Genomic DNA, 10,772 nt, shown 5'->3' with positions numbered 1-10,772 from the left:
GTATGTTTATTGTGGCACTCTTCACAATAGCAAAGACTTGGAATCAACCCAAATGTCCATCAGTGACAGACTGGATTAAGAAAATGTGGCACACACACACCATGGAATACTATGCAGTCATAAAAAAGGATGGGTTTGTGTCCTTTGTAGGGCCATGGATGCAACTGGAAACCATCATTCTCAGCAAACTATTGCAAGAACAGAAAACCAAATACCGCATGTTCTCACTCATAAGTGGGAATTGAACAATGAGATCACTTGGACACAGGAAGGGTGTCATCACACACCGGGTCCTATTGTGGGAGGGGGAGGGATAGCATTAGGAGATATACCTAATGTAAATGATGAGTTAATGGGTGCAGCACACCAACATGGCACATGTATACATATGTAACAAACCTGCATGTTGTGCACATGTACCTTAGAACTTAAAGTATAATAAACACACACACACACACAAAATGTGGTAAATTTATACATACTGATGTAGAAGACATAGATCATAAATTGTTATATTTACAAAGCAAGATGTTGAACAATACTTACCCTATATTACACTTTTTCTTTAAAAAATGTTATATGAGTATAGAAAATCTCTGGAAGGATACACAGCTCTGTGTTAACAGTCATTACTTATCTGACAATAGTACTAAAGAATAAAGTACAATTGTTACTCATTACATAATAATGGGATACATCCTGAGTAATTTGTTATTAGGTGATTTTCTCATTGGTGAACATCACAGAATGTAGTTCCACAAACCTAGGTCATAGAGCTTACTGCAACCTAGGCTATATGGTACAGGCTACAAGCCTAAACAGTATGTTTCTGTAATAATACTGCAGAAAATTGTAACACAATGGTAAGTACTTTTATATCTAAACATATCTAAACATAGAAAAAAATACAGGAAAAAATTGTGGTATGATAATCTATGGGGTTGTCATTGTATATGAGGTCCATCATTGCCCATAGCATCATTATGTAGATCATGACTATCTTACTTTTAACTTTATACATTTCTATGTAAGTGGCTAAGTATTATATTTATAATTTTTAAATAACCTAAAGATGAAAAAATTAAAATCTTGGAATATTTTAACCCATTGGCCTTTGAGTAGAGTGATTTGATTAAAGGTATTGTAAGGAGGCAGCGTGGTGCAATGATGAGCACACTGTCCAGGTTTGAATACCAGCTGTGCTGCTTACTAACTATGCACGCTTGGGCAAATTACTTCGTTTATTTGTGCCTCCATTTCCTCATCTATAAAGTGAAAATAATCAGAATACCAATTTAGATTGTTGTAAAAATAAAAGGAAATAGCATGTGAAAAATCCTACCTTAAAACAGTACCTGGAACATTGTAAAGGCTCAATAAATGTTATCAAGTTGTAGATGAAGTAGTACAGAAAGAAAAGATGCCTTAATGAAAATAATCTAACCAGTTGATCCCAGAGCTGGGATTTTAAAGCGAGCTGCCTGTTCCCTGGTTCCGTAGCCTTTGAGTGATAGACTTTGTTTTTTCTCTTTTACATAACTATTCTCGAGTTTCAGAGATCATTTCAATTTTCTTCGTTTTTTATTCTACAGGAAGCTATTTCTAGCATTAGAAACATGGTATGCATAGAAAACTCAAAAAGGAAGTCAAAACATCAGGAAAAATTTTAAGATATAAGGGTAATAATTCATTCAATAATCCAGTAATATCCTAAAAACTTATTTTCTTAAATTTAATCTCCTACAGTTATCAGCAAGATGTATGCACTGTTAACAATGAAAACATACAAATCTGTTAGCAAAATTTAACCTGAAAATAACTTATGAAAAAGAAATCCTCCAGAGTATGACAGCATGTCATGACAGTTTTATAGACGTGCCTAACCGCTGCAGCAATTGTTCATTATATGTTAAGTATTACACACATTATGTTCTCAAAAATATGTCACAATAAGCTGTCAACTGCACTCAGTACATATGAATATCAAAGCCCTTCTGTGGGCTTGAGTTTCAAGGAAACCTCTAACTGCTTGGCACATATAAGTATTCAACAAATACCTGTTGAATAGATGAATGGTGTATACTTTAATCACATAATTGTGTCTATTTCCAAGATACTTGAAAATGCTTCTTCTTCACTTATCTCACAAAGTAAAACAAATAGGGAATTTTTAATTTAACACCATCTGAATCAACTACCAGTGTTTCCATTTTCTACTGACAGAAACACTAAACATTGAAAAATATTATTTCCTAACATAAACAAGGCCTGCTAATTATTTTCTGCAAAATTTTATGGATATTTAAAAGAGAAAGAAAAATGATCTGAAGTGTGGCTACTCTAGTTCTGGTTCTCCGGTCTCAAAACATCATTCCTCCCTATTTCTTCTAACAGCATATGTGGTTTGGTTTCTTTGGTAAATCGCTGACTTTCACAGTCCGTTTAATATGGACAGTAGACAGGGAAATACTGGGTAGAAGAGGGCTGTTTCCCGGCAGAGGCCCCACCCTCAAGCCTGGATACCGGTGGCCCTAAATGAGAACAGGTATTCCTGTTTTCGCGCCCAAAATGTTGCCTTTGGACCCACCACGACCCCTATCCTGTACCCATATCAACTCAGAATCCCAGGCTCCAGAGCAGATGAGCAGGCAAGGAGACGAAGAGACAAGCAGATAAATGGCAGAAAGACATGACAAAGAAAGAGAGAAGTGGAGGGACGTCTGAATGCCCAGAGGAGTACCTCTGGGGGCGGTTGGAGAGGAGTTCAGCCGCCGGATGGCGAGGCTCCAGGGGAAGATCATCTTCCCACTCCATCCCCTACTCCGGCTCCCCATCCATCCCGCTGAGAGCCTCCCCCACCACTCAACAAAACTCCGGTAATCATCCTTCCAGTCCCTGTGTGACCCGATTTTTCTGGGACGCTGGACGAGAGCTCAGGATACAGAAAGTTGTCACACTGACCCGCTGCCCTTGCAGAAAGGCAAAGGGTCCACTGAGCTGGTTAACGCTCAAGCCGTCCGCAGATGGCAAAGCTAAAATGGCACACACTGTAACACACGCCCACTTGGGCTCCTTCACCTGTCTGTCTGCGAGCTCCCCATCCTGTAAAGAGTTTTGAGCAGCAGTGGGGACAGAACAGGCGAGCACCCCTGTAGCACGCCCTACGAAGGGGATCAGAGAACTCTACCATTTCACCTTCACATCACCTTTCTTCCCATTCAAAATACCACTACCTGGCATTGCCTTTTCTCTACCCAATCAAGGCCTGGGAGAATATGCCTTCTTTGACTCACAGTAAAAACAGGAAGCAAAGGGTTGGGGTTGCTTTGAAAGACTGACCTTGTCATCTTCTCTTATTAACCTGAGCATAGAACAGAGAGCACATTTAAAAAACAGAAACTTATTTCCACCAAACTCTACCACTTTTGCTGCATCTACTAGAAAATGTCTATGGAATTTCCACACAATCATAAGGGATGGGTTGAAATTCCAGAGAAGAAACATAGCTAATGTATACAGCTCCCTTCCTGGCAGAGTATTAGGATTTGAAATTAAGGAGAGAAAAGGGGAAAACTGTAAGTAGAATAATACTAGAAGATACTACTTCTATAGTTATTTGGCTTTGCAAATGCACTAGTCAAGAATGTTCAATTCCTTGACCTAGGCGTTTTGGTGATCTACAGTACTTTCTTTTGTTCCATCAAAAAATAATTTGATGTAGTCAATCATCGCCACAGGGTTATTCTGTCATACTGCTTTCATGTATAAAATTACCATTTCAATATTTTAATATGTTTTATTTATACTACCAAGTTCTTCTATCTTTATTCTCTTTTATACTTTATAGCTCATTTAAACTAGTACTATATTCTAGTTTTTTCCTGAGTGTTTCATAACCGTCTTGGTTAAAAGAATTAAGGACTCAGTTCATTAAGAACTGTGTTTACTATCTGTCTGAATAGGAACAAGGCTCTTCAGAATCTTGGTGGCAATATCCTTAGCTCCCAACAGATTTACTTGCTTCATTCTCATTGTATCCAAACAAGGTGTCTTTGTTACTTGCCTTCTTGTTTTATTTAAAGGATAAGTACTTTTGTTTACTACAAACACCCTAGACCAATATTTAATAATAAATACATCCTAGATGTGCATCAGGGCTCTTTCCCAAAAATCATGGCTGGAGAGGACAGGGATATGCAGCCAAGAACGTTCTAGCACAGCAAGCCATTTAGATTGCTTTATCAACCAAAACTCTGCTTCAAACCTATGGTGTCATCAAATAAATGAACATTATAGCAAAGTATGGACCATTAAAGACCCATCACTACTTCTGTAAACTAGTGTTTTATTTACAAATTGTATGTAGTTTAGAGGTGAAGAACATGAACTCTTGAGTCAGACAAACCTGAATCCCAGTTTGCCACCTACTAGCTATGTGAACTTGGGCAAGGATTTTAGTCTCTCTTATGCCCAATTTTTCAATATATGAAGTACAGACGCCCATAACAAATGCCTCATGGACTTATTGGGAAGAGTAAGTAAAATGATCTTTACAAAAATAGCCAACATGGTGCCTGAGACTCATTAGATGCTTGACAGAAAAATAAGAAGGATGATTCATTCATTTTTTTATTCATTTGTGCTTTCAACAAATATCCAGCACTAAGAACACATATTGAAGAAAAGGGATAAAAATCTCTACTTTCATAAGCTTGCAGTCTAGTAATGGAGACAATAAACAAGATCAATAAATGTAATACATGATGTGTTTGTGCAATCTAGGAAGACAAATGAAGCAGGGGATAAAAACTGAAAGGGTATAGTAGTGGTAGTGGGTGCATTTTTAAATTGGGTGGTGAGAAAAGGCTTTATTCTGAAGGTGGTGATTATATAAAATCATGAAAACTTCTACAATTTTGTGGAAGTTAGAAGCCTAACTGGGATAATATATAAAATAAAAATTTCAGAATGTAAGCTCCCTGAGGTCAATAATTATGTTTATTACCATACCCTTCATGATAGTGCTTGACATGCAGGTGCTCAATAAATATTTAATGAATATTGAGGAATAAATGTTAACAGTATGGAAGGCATTATGTGGAGCAAATTTTAAAATTCTTTGTTTACACAAAATGGTAACACTATTTTAGGCAACCAAGTATAGAAAACAAATGATGGTATATAATCAGTGTTAAGCTGTTAGGAGTAGCAAACATTTGACTAGAAATCCTCGAAATAATGGTGGTACCTCCCCATTCTTCCCCCATCACTGGCTCTTCTCTTAGGAAATCTGCTTCATTCCTTGCTCTTGTCATAAAAAACAGAGTACAAAGACTCCAGCTTCCAGGTAACAAACAAGTGGAAAGAGACTGGGGCCCTGGCAGGGGTGGTTTAATCTAGGCTGGCCAGCAATTTTTGTGGTCTCACTTGAAAAGACCAAGCCAATCAGATCCTCTCCTTAAGGAATTTGAACCAAAAGGACAAAGAAGAAAGTTACATGTGATTTGGGTGCTTGCACTAAAGATTCACTTAGAGTTTGAGCTGGAGTGGCCATTTCAGAGGTATATCTTATGAGGAAAAGAAATGGAGAGAAAGTTGGCTGGGAGAGATCAGAGTGGCTATGCAGAGAGGAAAGGGGAAGCCATGGGTTACAGAGACGAAGATGGGAGGGCAGCTGGCACTCTGGATGACCTCAGTTACTGTCTCTGCAGCCTGATTGTTCAGTCTTCCCAGGATTCCTTGTAAACATCCTTGTATCCTTAGGATAACCTCCTTTTAACTTAAATTAATGTGAGCAAGTTTCTTTCCTTCTAACCAAGAGAGCAGACTGTAAGTCATCAACTATTTGCTAAGCATTTCAAACATATAATGTTATTTAATTATTAACACAATCCTATTACCAATTTATTTTTCAAAAAAAAAAAGAAAAGTTCATAAAAATGAACCCATTCATCCAAACTTGAATGACTATCAGAAGAAAGATCTGAAATTTGCACCTGGGTCTGTCCAGGTTGAAGTTGAAGTCTGTGATTTTCATCCTATGCTGCTGGAACAGAATGTAAATGCTATGGAAGATCATGAAAAAACAGACTCCTTTTGATTAGAGTACACAGAGAAGGCTTCATTCAAACAGGAAGAACTTGAGCAGATCTTAAAAGATAAGTAGAATTGAGAAGCATTAAAATATTTTGGAGTGGCAATGAAATGCTATTCCAGGTATAAGTACGTCTTCACCAAAATCATGATGATGACAATGAGAACATCTGGCAAGTCCAGGGAAAAGCTAAAGTTTCCATAAGTAAGAAAAGGCTCTATCTTGGAGGCTGGTAGAAACTCAAGTTAGGTCATTAACTCTTATAAAACCTGAATTCTTGCCCTTGTGTGTTTAATACTGCTAAATGATTGCTAAATGTTTTTTGAATCTTAGTACTATGTGTATGAAAGTGGTCTTATTCCTACAATTTAGGAGTTGGGAATCTAGATTAAGACAGTATTTTAGAAGGAAACAAAACCTACCCCGATGCTTTTATATCTTTTCCCATGCTTACTCCCCACTCTGCCCTCCAAAAATAGAAATCTTCCTGACTCCAGGGAAATCATGACATTTTCAACTTTGGAACTGCTGATAATATCACTATAAGAGAAAATGCCTTGGTTTACCCTGCAGTTACAAGATAGATTCAGCTATAATAATCAAGAAGAGGTAAGGCAGTTTTCCCATATAGTTGAGATACTTTTTAAATTCTTTTATTATAAAAACAAATTTAAGAGACTAGAAAATGAAAAACCCTAAAAGTCATTTAGCAAAAACTACACTCACGGTAACCAAATCCCCTGGGGAAAAAAACATCATACATTATTACCTTCTCATAAATCCACTAATTTTCCAATTGCTTCCATTTTCTCCCCACCACTCATTATTAACCTAGTGTACTCTGGCTTAGCTACTCTCTTGGAATGAAACAGTGTGTATTGGTTTGCTAGGCCTGCCATAACAAAGTACTGCATACTGGGTGGTATAAACAACAGTAATTTATTTTCTCACAGTTCTGGAGGCTGGAAATTCAAGAATAAAGTGTTGGCCAACTTGGTTTCTTCTAAGGCCTCTCTCCTTGGCCTCAGATGGCTTCCTTAATGTGTCTCACACATCTTTCCCCTGTGCAGGCACAAGACTAGTGTCTGCTTTTGTGTGTCCAAATTTTCTTTTCTTATAAGAACACTAGTCAGATTGGATTTGGTCCCACCCTAATGGCCTTATTTTAACTTATTCACGTCTTAAAAGGCCTCATCCCCAAACACAGTCACATTCTGAGGTTTGCTGGGTATAAGGAATGTATAATCGAGCTCATAACACAGAGACTTTCTAATTACTAAATACAAAGGTCTTTCTCTGTTTTCAGCATCTTTACATGCTTTGTGGGATTCAGTCCTATTGCCCACTTCTTCCTTGTAGTCTTTCTCCCTTGTCTTAAGAGATACAACACAGCCTCTCTTGCCTTTGGACCTTTTCCTTTTTTATTTTTTTTTTAAAGACAGTCTCTCACTCTGCTGCCAAAACTGGAGGGTAGTGGCGCAATCATGGCTCAGTGCAGTCTCAAACTCCTGGACACAAGTGATCCTCCTGCCTCAGCCTCGTGAGTAGCTGGGACTACAGACATGTGCCACCATGCCCAGCTAATTTTTTTTAATTTTTATTTTGTGTAGAGATGGGGTCTTAGTATATTGCCCATGCTGGTCTTGGACTCCTGGCCACAAGAAATTCTCCCACCTCAGCCTCGCAAAGTGCTGGGATTACAGTGGTGAGCCACCATGCCCACCCTACTGGACCTTTTCATAAACTACTTTTTTCTAATTGGAGCAATTTTCATTTCCTCTTTGCTTTCATTCCCAGTTGAACACTGATCCTTTGAGATGCCTTCCATAACTACCCTAGTCACTTTATATGCACCTTGTATTTCTCTTACCATAGCAATAAGATGTCAAAAATAATAAAAGGAGAAGAGGGAGCTAACATTTATTGAGTAGTTTCTGTGTGCCTGGAAGTGCCTTTGCACAATCCAATACAATAGATACTACTAATATTCTTATGTTATAATAATAATATTGAGGCATAGAAAGGCAAGGACACATGGCTCTAATAATCAATGGAGCGCTTTCCATGCTGTATTGTAATTACAATTGTAATTGTCTTTTTCTCCTACTAGACAGTAACATATATGAAGACAAGAAAGTATTTGCCTTGTTTATTGTAATTTTCTCGGTACCTAATATGTTATCTTATCGGTAACTGCCTGACAAATAGTTTTTGTTCCACTGAATTGGCTGAAGTTGAACTGTAACTCCGTACTGTACTTGGTCTCCTCCTTTCTGTTTCACAACTTCTCTGAGTGCTTTGTTGAAGCTTTTTCCTCTCTTCACTCTGTAAATGTAGGTTTTCCCCTTAGAAGTTCTTATGTTCTTATCTTTCTCTCTATACACGCTATTGAAAAAGGATTTCATTTACTGGCAGTGTCAGTCAACCATCATATCCATTCAGATGAGTCCCAAATGTATATCTATTAGTTCTGACCACTTTCCTAGAAGTCTTTCCACCTATCTACATGCTAACTCTTGTGGGATGTCCTATTGCAATTTCACCTCAATCCTAATGTCTACGCTGAAATAATCATACTCTCCTAAGCAGCTTCTTGCATTTACTCCCTGTTTATCTTAAGAGCAGCAGCTCTCTCTCACTCACACAACTGATACCTGAAAATTAATCTTAATTCTTCCCAATTGCCTCCTGCTGTAGCCCATCAGCTGCTAAGTGATTTATATTCTTCCTCTGCAACACCTCTTCCCTTCATTACCATTGTTATTCTATAGGTGCAGGAGCTCATTACTTCAAGTCCAGACTTTCATATTGGATTTCTAAACGGGTTTACCCTTTTCAATTCACCCTTGAAAATGCTGCCAGATTCGTCTTCCTAAGTTGGCACTCTGATAAAGCCTTTAGTGACTCCCCACCCTAATGAATTTTGAGTATCTGCCTTCAGCTGGCGTCCAAAGCCTCCCCACCAAATTTTCATTTTTTCTATTCCTGCTCACTTTAACCTTTTGCATTCCCTATACTCCAGCCATACAGACCCAGTTTGCTCTAGAAGACCCTACGCTTTCTCATTTCTGATTCTCTTGCAGCCTACAATAACCTCTACTTCTCATCTCCTCTGGTCAAATTTTATCATGCCCTCAAATCTCAAATGTCAGTTCCTCAGTGTTATCAGCTAAATGTTATCCCTTTTTTGAAATTTTGAATCGAGGACCCCTGGGTCCCTTTCATGGCAAGAAATACTAAACTTTCTTTGTACTGTACTAGGTGTTCTTATGTATCTTATCTCCCTAGTGTAGTCTCCTTAGGACAAGAGGAGCTTTATCTTGTTCAACTAACTATAAGGCTGAGGACAATGTCTTGTATGTGGGAGATACTTAAAAAAATTGTGAAATTTAGTTTTCATAAAGCTAATATAAGAAGCAAGAATCATCAGCTTTTCCAAAGGAACTGACTAATGTCCTCCCATTTTACTAATGCTAATACTTATTTAAAGAAGCATAGGCAATTAACCTGTGATTTCTCTGGATTTTCCACTTGCAGGATTGATTTGGCATTGTTCATTGTCCTTTATGTATGTAATGGGGCAAGGACAGGGGCAGGGTACTTTTTGAAGATGAAATATTTTTTGAAAAGATTGCCTCACATAAGGAGAGTTCATATTTTAACTTCCACCATAGTGTTCAGCATTAAATACTCAAAATGAGCAGAAAGTAGAACATTTTCTGAAAGAATCAAGGATTCGTGTCTCTGGAGCATACTGGTATTTTGATTCAGTTCTATTTGTGCAAGATTGCCAAAGATCTCTGACATGACTGACTCTGCAGACATAATGAGATATAACATTTTTCTGCCTGGTAATGATGAAATGACTAAAGCTAAGCGTCAACTAACCTTTCCTTTAAAAAAGCAAACAGAAGTGACAATTAAATAGAAATGTTCTATCTGAAGGGCCCCTTTGGGTAGCGCTTAATGAAACACTGTCCTGAAGCAACTCTCTGGCCCCCTCACTCAAGACCTAACCTTAATCTCACTTCAAACCTTTCCATCAGAATCACTGATGGTTATGCAATGGGTCTGAAATTTTCTGACATACCTGAAAATTAATCTTGATTCTTCCCAGTTGCCTTCTGCTCAAGCCCATCAGCTGCTAAATCATATATATTCTTCCTCTGCAACACCTCTTCTCTTCATTACCATTGATGAGGATGAGGGCAGATGGGAAGGGAACATGCTACTCACACCAGCCCAGAGGACTCATAGCCTAAACCACCAGATCTTCCCCATTCCATATAACTTGTTCCTCAAAAATGTGGACTTAGAAAAGGCTTGCTTTATTCATAGCCTAAGTTATAAGCCATTTGTCCCGAGGTAATTCTTCTGTGAATTTTGCTGCGGCAAAATAAAACTATGCCCAACGATCTTGCTTAAATTGATTAGCCAACAATCCTTTCTTCTTTGATATGGTCTCTAGATGAAAGTCTTTGAAAAGCCAACTCCCTTGGTGCAGGTGCAGTGGCTCACACCTGTAATCCCAGCACTTTGTGAGGACCAAAGGAGGGAGGATTGATTGAGGCCAGGAGTTTAAGACCAGCCTGGACAAAATAGACTCTGTGAAGAAAGGAAGGAAGGAAGGAAGGAAAGAAGGAAGGAAGGAAGGAAGGAGAAAGGAGGGAGGGAGGGA

This window comes from Mandrillus leucophaeus, unplaced genomic scaffold (assembly GCF_000951045.1).
Source record: "Mandrillus leucophaeus isolate KB7577 unplaced genomic scaffold, Mleu.le_1.0 Scaffold103, whole genome shotgun sequence".
In the NCBI taxonomy this organism is placed as follows: domain Eukaryota; kingdom Metazoa; phylum Chordata; class Mammalia; order Primates; family Cercopithecidae; genus Mandrillus; species Mandrillus leucophaeus.
The sequence above is the reverse complement of the archived record's forward strand: the minus strand, read 5'-3'. Positions refer to the sequence as shown.